Source organism: Zalophus californianus, chromosome 6 (genome assembly GCF_009762305.2).
Source record: "Zalophus californianus isolate mZalCal1 chromosome 6, mZalCal1.pri.v2, whole genome shotgun sequence".
Taxonomy (NCBI): Eukaryota; Metazoa; Chordata; class Mammalia; order Carnivora; family Otariidae; genus Zalophus; species Zalophus californianus.
The window spans coordinates 100,254,793-100,267,856 of record NC_045600.1 but is presented as its reverse complement, the minus strand read 5'-3'; the positions used below and the strand labels follow the sequence as shown (position 1 = coordinate 100,267,856).

At 39.9% G+C, this 13,064-nt stretch overlaps 1 long non-coding RNA gene across 1 annotated transcript; it reads right to left on the bottom strand.

The window, feature by feature from the left end:
* Positions 1-2,064: 2,064 nt before the first annotated feature.
* On the bottom strand, positions 2,065-11,916 carry LOC113909699. Its single transcript, XR_003515788.1, has 3 exons — positions 11,806-11,916; positions 6,852-6,964; positions 2,065-3,734 (listed from the first exon to the last, which is right to left on the bottom strand). It is a non-coding gene; the product is annotated as an uncharacterized LOC113909699 (long non-coding RNA).
* Positions 11,917-13,064: the final 1,148 nt, after the last annotated feature.

Below are 13,064 nucleotides of genomic sequence, written 5' to 3'. Positions count from 1 at the left end.
AGCTGCCTGGTAATTTTCCTGCAAAGGCCTGAAACAGTTTGCTTGGGCTCCCTCCCTCTCTTTTCCCTCCCTCCCTCCCTCTGTGTGTGTGTGTTCGAAAATGTTATAATATTTGAGGTTGATGAATGTGGGAATTTATTAACAGGAAATGAAAACTGATAGGTATTTAACATTTAATGTGAAATAATATACTATAACATAAAAAACTCAAAATAATACTAACTGTTTTAATTGTCCATGGTAATTAAACTGTCACTGAGGTCATTAAAAAGATAGGTGGATAGTAAGGTATTGACACAAGCTCTTCAAATAAAGCAGGCTAATTTTAAAACTAAATTTAACTTGAATGATTGCCTGCTTCTCTCTCACTTTGTGTGTGTGTGTGTGTGTGTGTGTGTGTGTGTAACAACATCAAAATCTGTTTTCTATCAGTGTTTACCAGGCATAAACCCCAAGTAACTGAGTTAGCATATGTTAAAAATACCTAGTAGTAAAAATTCCTGGTGATAAAATCTCACTTTTCTAAAGGGAAAAGATTATTTACTATATAGTGAGAGAACTGTAGGTTAGCTCTTCAGGAAATGTGTGTATGTGTGTGTATGTGTTCATCTCACATCGCATATCTAAGTCAACTCTGGATGAATTCAAGTTAAAATTTTTAAATTAAACAGCCAATTTAAAAAATATTTAACTAAATATATGTCAAATCTCTTGAAGACAATGTCTGGACTTGAAATTCCATAAAAATCCTGTAATCTTCCATTCTCCATCTGTCCTTGCCTGGTTTTGGTATAAAGAGATATAAGCCTTATAAAACTAGTTGGGAAGTGTTTCCTCTTTCTGGATTTTCTAGAGCAGTTTGTTGAATATTAGTTTGGTCCATTAGAACGTAACTCGTGTTTTCTTTATGGGAAGATTTTTAACAAATGTTTTTGTTTCTTTTATGATTAAGGGACAGTGCAAGCTATTTCTTAATGAATCAGTTTTGCAAAGTCATACTTTCCCAGGAATTTGTCTATTGCATCTAATTGTTTAGTTCAATTGACATAAAATTGTTCATTGTATTCCTTAATTACATGTTTAAATTTCAACTGTGTGTATAGTTATGTTTCCCTTCTCTTCTTTATGGTGATCCTCTCTTTTCTTTTCTTGATCATTATTACCAAAAATTTCTCTATTTAATTTGTCTTTTAAGAGAAGCAACTTTCTTTTATTCTATCATTTGTTTGCTTTTTCATTGGTTACTGTTTTGACCTTTGTTATATCCTTCCCTTTGCATTTTTAAGTTTATTCTCTTCTACCTTTTAAAAGCTTTTTAGTTGGACACCATTTGTTAATTTTTATCTTTTATTCTTTTCTAGTGTAAGCACTGAAATGTATAAAATACCACTTTTGCTGTATCCTAGTGAAAGTTTTGACATGTATAATTTTCACAATTCATGTAATAGACACTTTTTTAAAACCCTATATAATTTAATCTTTGACCCAGGAAATGCCACTAACTTGACCACTTCAGACCCCTTGAAAATTTAGGCAAATCTGCCTGCCCCTAACGTGTTTGGTGGCTGGGGTTAAGAGTAAAACTGAGATGTCTACATTTCCATATCTAAATGCTTAGAGATTATGAATCAAGCCTACAAACTGTACTTGTGTTTCCATCTTCCCGCTTTGAAAATTACACCTTCACACAACCAACTAGAAAATTTGGTGTAAAACTATAGTTTTTTGTATCGCTGACAGTTGGCAAAATTGTAAGAACAACTGAAATTATCTGAAACAAATAATGCAATATATGTTAAGAAAAAAAAAAGAAGAAGATAGCAGGAGGGGAAGAATGAAGTGGAGTAAGTCGGAGGGGGAGACGAACCATTAGAGATGATGGACTCTGAAAAACTTCCTTTCCAAGGAAGTCAGAAAAGAAAGGACAGACTTTATTTCATAAAAGCAAAAAGTTCTGTATGCCAAGAAAATTCCCAATAGCCTTAGGACAATATCTGCAGCAAATATTGCAGTCAGCTATCATCTTTAGTGTGTACAGAGTTCACACAAATAGATGAGATAAAAACTAAAACTGGTATGGTAAATGAAAAAAATACCTAAAAGACAATTCTCGAAGGAGAACATATAACCAGAAATAAATTCCATAACTGACGCAGTACTTTGGAACCAACCTAGCTCTCAAAAGCCTCAAAATAACTCACTTTATTTGACCTAATAGTTCCACTGTTAAAAATCTAAGAGAGTCATAAATTTGGAGGGAGAAAGTTTCATCTATCTAACTCAAGCATAGTAGGGCCTTTCCTTTTTCTCCCACAAGATGTTCATCAGCATCTTTGCTGGGGGCTAGAGGGGAGGAGAGTCAGAACCCAGAATCCAGACATTCAGAGTCAACAAGATAATTAGAACATTACAGAACACTAGATGTTTGCCCACTATTGAGTTTCACACTGCCCACTGGCTGTGAGTAACCCTGCATCCCTATAGCAGCCATCAGCACAAGGGCCTGATGGAAACAGAGATTTTCAAATGATCACACAGGTTGGAATGCAAAAGGGCTTCCCTCTGATCATATGCACATGGCAAGTTTTGCTCACAAACTTTTTAACAGTAGCATTACAACTTAGAAATCGTTACTCCTGTAGAGTGGTTAGCTCCAAGTGGCCTTGAGCCCCGTGGAAATGTGGAGCTTCCATTCAAGAGGAATGGCTTCAAAAGCTTATTAGCAGAAGGGTCAGAACATCTCAGTTTACCCAGCCAGCTTCCCAGGCCACTTTATGGACCAGAAGCTCTCTGCCCAGGTAGCCCCTCCTTGGTGATAATTAACACAAACAATTTTCCTTGGAACCATGGTGACACAGCACTTAGAAACTGACAGCAGGTCTCTAGCTGTCCTTCAAGAAGCACTAATGCACCATGCTGCTACCTGGCGTTAGGGAGAGCTTTTTACCACCACCAGGCTCCTTGTCATTTCTCTGCAGAATGTGCTCAGCTGGATCAGCCTGTAATACACTAACGTGATTTCAACTGAACGACAGAGCAAAATACCAGAGGAGTAGGGTACTTGGAACCGAAAAGAAAGGGAATGAAATAACTATCATTACCTCCCTAAACTTCAACAACTATGAAAGAGCCCTCTTCCCGAGAAGTCCAGATCCCTAATTTCAGACAGTGTAATGGCAGCCAGCTTTGCGGAATGGAAGGAGAAACACTTGTCTGCTGATGAGATCTCTTTCTTCTCCCATTAAGCAGGTGGAGATGAGCCCCTGGATCAGTCCCAGCTCCAGGTTTAGGCCCCTGACCTCATAGTGTGATCCTAAAGCTATGATGTGTAGACTCCATTTAGAATCTTACTGAAAATTCATAATAACTCTGGACTCCCGTTCTGGAGAAATGTGCACATGCTACTTTGTACCCAGTATTGGTGGAGCACAAGGACCCCAGAAACGCATCCGTGGAGCCCCTTAACGCATGAACTAGTCCTCTCTGCACTCTTGCCCCCACTCCCCATATCCGAGTCTGTAGCAGGCCTCCTTGATGGATGGTGGGGCTCTGTTCTGCTGACCTAGGAAGCAGCATTACAGCCTTTGCCAGCACGGAGTTCCAGGGGGCCGGTGGACAGAGTATCCTTGTCACTCTCCTTAATCATCCCTGGTCAGGAATCTGCTCTCCAGAGACCCTTCCCTCTCAGCAGAATTAGGTGCAGTTCTCTAATGATGTCAAAAAGCAGTTTGGTGCTAAGGAAAAACAAAAACAATTATGGTAAGAAATTAAGAGCAAAATTACATAAGGCTTTTAAAAAAAAATTGGTATTCTAGCTGCATTTTTCAACTAAGAGTCATAGAATCATTTCCCAAGCTAGAAGTTTCATTATCCTCATTTCACAGGTGGAAAACAGGGAATTACAGAGAGGTTAATGGCTGTGTCTAAAAGCACACAGCACGCCCGCATCAGGAGCTGGAATTACAGGTCTAGTCAAGGGCTCATACTGTTCTGCGTTAACCCAAACTTTATGAACAAGTTTGGCTTGGCCCTAATTGGCATTCAATTTTAAAAAATGTCTTTCATTACAAAATATAATTTGAAGAACTGGGTAATTGACTCACATTTGATTAAGGCAGAGTCTATTGGATTAACATGATTAATAGATAAAATTATAATCAAACAGAAAGCAGTACAAAAGGTGACTAAGTCATGGATCACATTAAGATGCTAAATTTTTAAAAGATGGATATGCTGGGGTTTTTTTTACATTAGTAATATTCATTTCATAGTGGATCTCACACTGTTCAGCTATTGCTGGTAGTGTAATTAGAATGAAGTTTGTGTTCAGGATTAAAAGAAGAAGTACTTGGGAGGTGTTTTGATTTCACAGTGAGGGAAACCCCAGCTGCCCTCTTTCTGATTCTCCCCAAATCATTTGGTTCAATGGTAATTTCTCAAACTGATAGGGAAGTAGGCCCCTCCAGTGGTTATCTCTGCTCAGAACTAAATATAGTTAATGCCACATCAAACTCCAAAGTTCCTTTTAGGAACTGTAATTTTCACCAGCCTGTACTGAGATAACATATTCTACAGTTTTTTCTCTAAATGCAAAATTCCATTTCCCATAGAAACTAAGTTAATTGATATGAAAATATTTCAGCACTAACTACCTCCAGGCAGCCAAGCTAGGAAGTAAAATGAAAAACAGGATACTTGGGCATTTTATTTGTCAGTCTTACTTTTTTTTACCCAAGAAATGGAAATTGCTGCGGTATAAATGGAAGTCAATGTGAATATAACATTCTTTTCACCACCAAGAACGTTTCTGTTTAAGACTGACTGGGTGGTGGCAGCCTCCTTCCCAAAACTTCCATGTCTGCATAAACTGAGGAGAAGGAACTGGGGGAAATTTCAACCATTCCATGATCTTCGTCACTGTCCCAGAAGGCAAGTAACATAACATAGGGTATAAAGAAAAACTGGCTTCCAAGGCAAACACAGCTCCAATGCAGTCTCCTAGCCAACACCCCACTGGCTTCGGGATTTTCCTAGATATAAAATCTGGAACCACCACTGCCACCCCCATTCTTATCATGTTGTTACTTCCGGAAGCATGCTCTAGTCAGGCAAATGTCAGAATATGGCACTGAAAGGTGGCATTTGAACAATGAGTTAGCTTTCTCTGCCTACAAGAATGACAAAATGTTTAAGGATCAATCATATTTCCTATTGGTAAGGATTTGGGAAACAAGTAATTTCTTATATAACTTGTTAGAGTATATATATATATATATATGTACATATATATATATATACATGTATATATATGTATATAAAGGTAGTTTGGTAGTACCTATAAAATATTAATAAAATGTATAGCCCTAGGCGCCTGGGTGGCTCAGTCGGTTAAGCGTCTGCCTTCAGTTCAGGTGATGATCCCAGGGTCCTGGGATGGAGTCCTGCGTCGTCGGGCTCCCTACTCAGTGGGGAGTCTGCTTCTCCCTCTGCCTCTCCCCCCAGCTCTCTCTCTCTCTCTCAAATAAATGAATAAAATCTTTTTAAAAAATGTACAGCCCCTCTGACCAAGCCGTTCGGTATATACCTATGCAGAGTGATATGGATCCAAGGCTGTTTATTATAGCACTTTTTGCACAGCAAAATATTGGACACAACCTAATTGTTTATAGGTAGGAAAATGGTTAAATAAATCATTGCATAGCTATACTTGGAATACATCTCTTTTTTAAAAAGTAGATCCAACCATAACATCAAGGAAAGATTTCCATGATATATTTTTAAATGAAAAAAGCAAGTGGTAGAAATATATACTTCTATAACATCCTATTTATATATTTTTAAACAGTATTGTGTATTCTATGATTTTTAAATGGATAGGAAAAGATCAGAATGGACACATCTTCAGCTGTTAACAGGTACCCTCTGGAGGGAGGACATGAGCTGGGAGGGGGAGAGGCGGGGAGGTGAAGGAGGAATTTCACTTTCTACTCAATATACTTCAGTAATTTATTCTAATAAAAATATGGTATTTTTATCATGACAAAAATAAAGATGTCATTGGCATCTCCTCACAAGGCACTAGGTAGCCGTCCCCCTCCGGGGACCGCGATGCAGTTCCCTGGCTCGGATGCACGGAAGATCTGCTTCCTACTTCTGATCGGGTTCTCTGTTGAACTGCCTGTGTTGTCTCAGTATGGATATTCTGTCAAGGCATGTGCTGTCTAATTGAACACAGGTAGCCTTTTGATGATCTTCCATCTTTTATTGATTCTGCCTACACCGCAGTGGTGGTAATTATCTCTGAGGACCAAAACCCCAAGAACGGCAGCAGACCCAATGGAGAGGTTTTGCAGTATGCAGACTGCTTCTCTGAAGGCCAGACTTTTAGAGACATGTGTATTAACTTAAAGAGAAAATGCCGAGCAAGACATATTTATGAGCAGAAGCCAGTAGGGCTGGGTGGTAAGATATGAGAAAAATTCAGGGAGAATGTTCTCCATATATTTATTCTGGAGCCCAGAATCATAGGTTATATCATAGACTCTTTGGCATTATTTTTGTAAACTGCCTTAAATCCTCTCCAGAACCATGGTAGGGACATATATAAATGAACAAATAGCATTTATTGAGTACTTACTGTGTGCCAAATAACATGCTCAGTGTTTTTCATGTAACTATTTCCTTTAATCCACATGAAAACTTATTCCTTATAAACTCTATCTCCAGTGATTTATCATTTATTTGCCAGAAAGGGGCCATGTAGTTGAGCAGCAGGCAAGACAAAGGGAAGTAGCAGGAGAGAAAGAATAACCCTCTAAGAACCTTTAAAACAAGGTGAAGGATGTACTTACAAGTGCTCAGGACACTCCAGCTTGAGAGTCGAAGCTTGACTTCCTCAACTGCCAGAAGTATTAAAGAAATGGCTTTGTTCCTACTTGCTTTCAGGTGGCTTTTTCTGTTCCTACTGTAATTGGAAGACACCACTGGTCAAACAGGGCACATGGAGAACAAAATGTTCACTTCTCTTTTTGCTTGTAGACCAAGTCCTCATGGGTACCCTTCTCTGCAATTCTCCTACAAGCCTCAAAGAATTAAAGAAGAGTTGTGCTTTGAGGATGCAACAGATCTTTCATGATTAGGTTTCACTGCTGTGGGAAGCCCATCTTTATTTGTGGGTATGCGACACGAGTTTAAAATACATTCCAGCTGGCTGATCTTTCCCACTGAGCACATGGGAGGGTTGGGGCTCTTATTTGGTCAGGGGTTCTGAGACCGTGAGCTGATGGTAGTAGGTGAGAAGCGTTCTTCTGAGAGACAATGTCCAAACATAAGTGTCGGTCATGTACCAAATAGGTAGTGCAAACAAAGTATGGGTCTAAAGGACACATAGATCAATGGAACAGAATAGAGAGCCCAGAAATGGACCCTCAACTCTACGGTCAGCTAATCTTCAACAAAGCAGGAAAGAATGTCCAGTGGAAAAAAGAGAGTCTGTTCAACAAATGGTGTTGGGAAAATTGGACAGCCACATGCAGAAGAATGAAACTGGACCATTTCCTTACACTACACACAAAAATAGACTCCAAATGGTTGAAAGACCTAAACGTGAGACAGGAGTCCATCAACATCCTAAAGGAGAACCCAGGCAGCAACCTCTTCGACCTCAGCCGCAGCAACTTCTTCCTAGAAACATGGCCAAAGGCAAGGGAAGCAAGGGCAAAAATGAACTATTGGGATTTCATCAAGATAAAAAGCTTTTGCACAGCAAAAGAAACAGTCCACAAAACCAAAAGACAACCGACAGAATGGGAGAAGGGCTAGTATCCAAAATCTATAAAGAGCTTATCAAACTCAACACCCAAAGAACAAATAATCCAATCAAGAAATGGGCAGAAGACATGAACAGATATTTTTCCAAAAAAGACATCCAAATGGCCAACAGACACATGAAAAAGTGCTCAACATTGCTCGGCATCAGGGAAATCCAAATCAAAACCTCAATGAGATACCACCTCACACCAGTCAGAATGGCGAAAATTAGTAAGTCAGGAAACGACAGATGTTGGCGGGGATGCGGAGAAAGGGGAACTATCCTACACTGTTGGTGGGAATGCAAACTGGTGCAGCCACTCTGGAAAACAGTATGGAGGTTCCTCAAAAAGTTGAAAATAGAGCTACCATACGATCCAGCAATTGAACTACTGGGTATTTACCACAAAGATACAAATGTAGGGATCCAAAGGGGTACGTGCACCCCGATTTTTATAGCAACAATGTCCACAATAGCCAAACTGTGGAAAGAGCCAAGATGTCCATCGACAGATGAATGGATAAAGAAGATGTGGTGTGTATACACACACACACACACACACACACACACACACACACACACACACACATACACACAATGGAATATTATGCAGCCATCAAAAGGAATGAGCTCTCGCCATTTGCAACGACGTGGATGGAACTGGAGGGTGTTATGCTGAGTGAAATAAGTCAGTCAGAGAAAGACATGTATCATATGACCTCACTGATATGAGGAATTCTTAATCTCAGGAAACAAACTGAGGGTTGCTGCAGTGGGGGTGGGGTGGGTGGGATGGGGTGGCTGGGTGATAGACATTGGGGAGGGTATGTGCTATGGTGAGCGCTGTGAATTGTGCAAGACTGTTGAATCACAGATCTGTACATCTGAAACAAATAATGCAATATATGTTAAGAAGAAAAAAGATAGCAGGAGGGGAAGAATGAAGGGGGGGTAAATCGGAGGGGGAGATGAACCATGAAAGACTATGGACTCTGAAAAACAAACTGAGGGTTCTAGAGGGGAGGGGGGTGGGGGGATGGGTTAGCCTGGTGATGGGTATTAAAGAAGGCATGTTCTGCATGGAGCACTGGGTGTTATGCACAAACAATGAATCATGGAACACTACATCAAAAACTAATGATGTATGGTGATTAACATAACAATAAAAAATTTTTTTTTAAAAGCGTGGGTCTAAAGGAGGTGGAAGAAAAGGTAGTAAGAGAGAGACTCAGAACCAGCCCAAAGGGACTTAAGAGCCATTCAGCTGTCTTCTGGACAGATTCAGATCCATATGGTTCCAAAGGTGGGCCTTGTGGGCTTTTCATAGAGCCTGTATGGTGGGATGGAAGCTATTAGAAGCACAAAGAACTGTTTCAGGTATGGGGAACCAGATCTCACTACGCACAAGGAAGAAACTCCATAAATATTTAGGCAAATGGTTGAACTTTTGTTTAAGAAAAATGGCTTCTCAATGGTTACTGAAGCAGTTTGCAGCTGACTGTTCCAGATACAGGCTCTTAGGAAAGCTAGATATTAGGCTGCTTCTGTTGTCACGTAAGCTGAGAGAGAGTTTACCTCACCTGTGCATGTGTAGGCATGTGCACACGTGCACACATGCTCACACACACACAAGCACATTGTTCTAATAAGAGACACACACTAGGTAAACAAGAAATGAATCTGCATTGTCCCAAAACAACTAGTTTCCTGTGTTCATTGCATTCACTGGACAAAAATAGTAACATGGTGGGATGCCTGGCTGGCTCAGTCAGTTGGGTGTCCGACTCTTGATTTTGGCTTGGGTCCTGATCTCAGGGTTGTGGGATCAAGCCCCACGTCAGGCTCCAAGCTCAGCAGAATCTGCTTGTCCCTCTCCCTCCCCCACAGTCATATTCTCTCTCTTCCTCTCTCCCTCCCCTCCAAATAAATAAACAAAAAATATCCTTAAAAATAGTAATATAGTATAAATAATTTTCAACCTAACTCCTTATGAGCATTTATGTTGTGTCCTACACAGTGCTTGGCACTGTAGTATGTGCAGCAGTAATGCGTAAGTCATCTTTAATGTCGGGAGATCTATAATCTTTTGTGAAAGGTAACGTTTAGACATATCAATCACGTAACTTCTCCAAGACAGGAATAAACTTTCCTAAATACCCAATTACATTGCCATGACATTCTATTTCCATTGTTCCCTCAAGCGGTTAATTTCACGGCCCAAGAGATGTCAGGGGTTTTAATTGCTACTCAGCAGAGTTTCGCATCCATGATCAAGCCCTTTGTAACTCAACTGGTAAGGTTCTAGACAACAAGGGCCCACTAGGGCTGATGTGGATGAAGGGGTGGAAGAGATAAGAAGATTCTATGTAGATGCAGGGATCTTCACAACAAGGAGAAGCCAGATGTAAGAAGCTGGTTATAAGAGGGAGATTTACTTCGCAGAGGTGCTTATCCTCATTTTATGTGACTACCCAGGAGGTACGGTCGCCCTCACATCTGCTCTAGGATATAAAAGGAAAGACATCTCTATTTATTAGGTTTGTGGAGACTTTAGGAGGCTGGGCAGGTTAGTTATTGTTTTAAAGGAATGAAGTCAAGTGTAGACAACTTTAAAACACTGCTGCTACATCCATGCGTCTAATTGAGACACTTGTAGGTCGTCAGGCCCTAGAGTATAACAGTTTGTCAGCATAGGACACAGAGTGGACCAATTTAATAATTGCTGCAGGGGTTAGAATTTTTACAGCCTTTGATCAGATTTTTTTTTTTTTTTAGGTCAGTAACATTTAGAGGTAGATAAAAATATCAAGTAATTGGTGAGAAACTAGATGGTTTGTGGCTAATTTGCAAAAGCACAGATTACATTATTTGAATTTTATCCACTTAATGAAAAAGTCTTGAGATTTTTAGGAAGAACACATTAATGTCGATGACGTGGTGTGCAGCCCGCTCTCGAGTGTGCAAACATCTGCCATCTTTCTTCCTTGCCACACCCTCTTGCTTGCTCACTGGGACCTCTCAATCTGCTCTGACTTTCGTGTTCTGCCAGATAAGAAGATTATGTGTGACACCGTTGCTCTTTTACTCCCTCCCTTTACAAAAATGGAAATGAAACCCTCTGTTCTTTAACTTAGAATGGAGCAGGATAAAGAAAGTCTGATATGTAATCACTAAAATGCCTATCTGTTGTTTTAAGGGAGTTGCTATGCGAATCTGAAAGGCAGAAGGGAAATAACAAAGGTGTTAGTACTTGAAGGCACTTTTGGGTGTTAGTACTTGAAGGCACTTTTCCTTCTCCATCTCACCAGCCTAGACATTGTTTCTGGAAGAGCCTTCTGGAAGAACTTCCCAGAAGTTCATCTCTTCTGAATGGGTTTCTGGGCCACTGACCTTTTAAAATCAGGCACCAACACTGAAGGCAAGAGTTCTGGAGTAGGGAGGCCACACGCTCGTGGCCCACCTTGAGCTTGGGCTCTGCCAGAGGCATTAGGACTTGTCCCCGTGACCCACAATTCATCACCAGATAACCCACTGTCTTCCTGTTGTGTTTAGAAACAGGAGAGGGAGGTATTCCAGCAGATACTACTGTTTGGAGCATTTACTTCCATTTTAAAAAGACTGATTTTTTTTTTTTTTTTAAACCTAGTGTATGAGTCTGCTCTAGCAAAATACCATAGCCTGGGCGGCTTAAACAACAGACATTTATTTCTCACAATTCTGGAAACGAGAAGTCCAAGATCAAGATGCTGGTGGAATCAGTTTCTAGTGAAACCTCTTTTCCCGGCTGCCTTCCTTTCGTCGGGGTGTGCTCAGGGAAAGAGAGAGAGAGCGAGATCTCTGGGGTCTCTTCTTGTAAGAACACTAATCCTATCAGATGAAGCCCCCACCTTTATGTCCTCATTTAGCTTAATTCCTCCTGGAGAGTCCCCACCTCCAAATACTGCCACACCAGGGCGGGGGGAGGGAGGGCATTCAGTCCAGGATACGGAAGGTACCTCTGATTTTGTCTTCTTTTTCCATGCATCACACATAATCTTCATGTTGCAGCACAGATTTTGTAGCCACCTTTCCACATCTTCCAGCTGTGTCATTTTCATATATTCTTCTTGCTAAAAGTTTGGGTAAATTGAGGGAAGGTATAGTGAAGAAAATTTAAAATCACCTATGTATAATCACTATTAAATTTTAGTGCATTCTCTTTCAGTATTTTTCAATGCATTTCTATATATTATTTATAGAATATATATTTACAGAATGGATTATATAAATTTAACAGCCCGCTTGTCTCTTAGCATTGTATCCTAAGTATTTCTCCAGTGTTGTTAAAAATTATTTGACCTCGGGCGCCTGGGTGGCTCAGATGGTTAAGCGTCTGCCTTTGGCTCAGGTCATGATCCCAGGGTCCTGGGATCAAGTCCCGCATTGGGCTCCCTGCTCCTTGGGAGCCTGCTTCTCCCTCTGCATCTCTCTCTCTCTCTCTCTCTCTCTCTCTGTCTCTCATGAATAAATAAAAATCTTTAAAAAAAAATTATTTGACCTCATGTTTTAACAACTGCTTAATATAAGATGACAGTAACAGAATTTCTTTAGTCAACTGATTGTAGTTGCTTCCAGTTTTTCACTATTATAAAGAGTATTTTAAGTCATATTACGGCTTACAAACATTTGTGTGCATTTCATATTTATTTAGGTGAGGTTGCTGCCATATCAAGTAACAAATATTTGATGCTCTTATACATATTGCCAAATCATTTTATAGAGTCTCAACGATGATTATTCATTATTGAAAAAAATACTATTTGAAAAAATAGAAATAAGCACAGCACAAAGAACTTTATTCAATCCCCTAAAATAGCCATTGTTAAAATTTCAAGAAATAGGGCACCTGGGTGGCTCAGTCGGTTAAGCGTCTGCCTTCTGCTTAAGTCATGATCCTGGGGTCCTGGGATCGAGCCCCACGTTGGGCTCCCTGCTCAGAGGGGAGCCTGCTTCTCCCTCTCCCTCTGCTGCTCCCCCTGCTTGTGCTCTCTCTCTCTGTCAAATGAATTTTAAAAAAATCTTAAAAAGGTTTTTTTTCCAAAAATAAATAGAATTATTTTAAATTTTATTTTTTCATTAAAATAGTTGTGAATTTTTTCATGACATTATTACTCTTCCGTAATATTTTAAAGACTGCATTGTGTTCTATTGTATGCACACATCATAATTTAATTAGCCAATACCTTACTTTTGAATTTTTGTTTCCTTATTATAA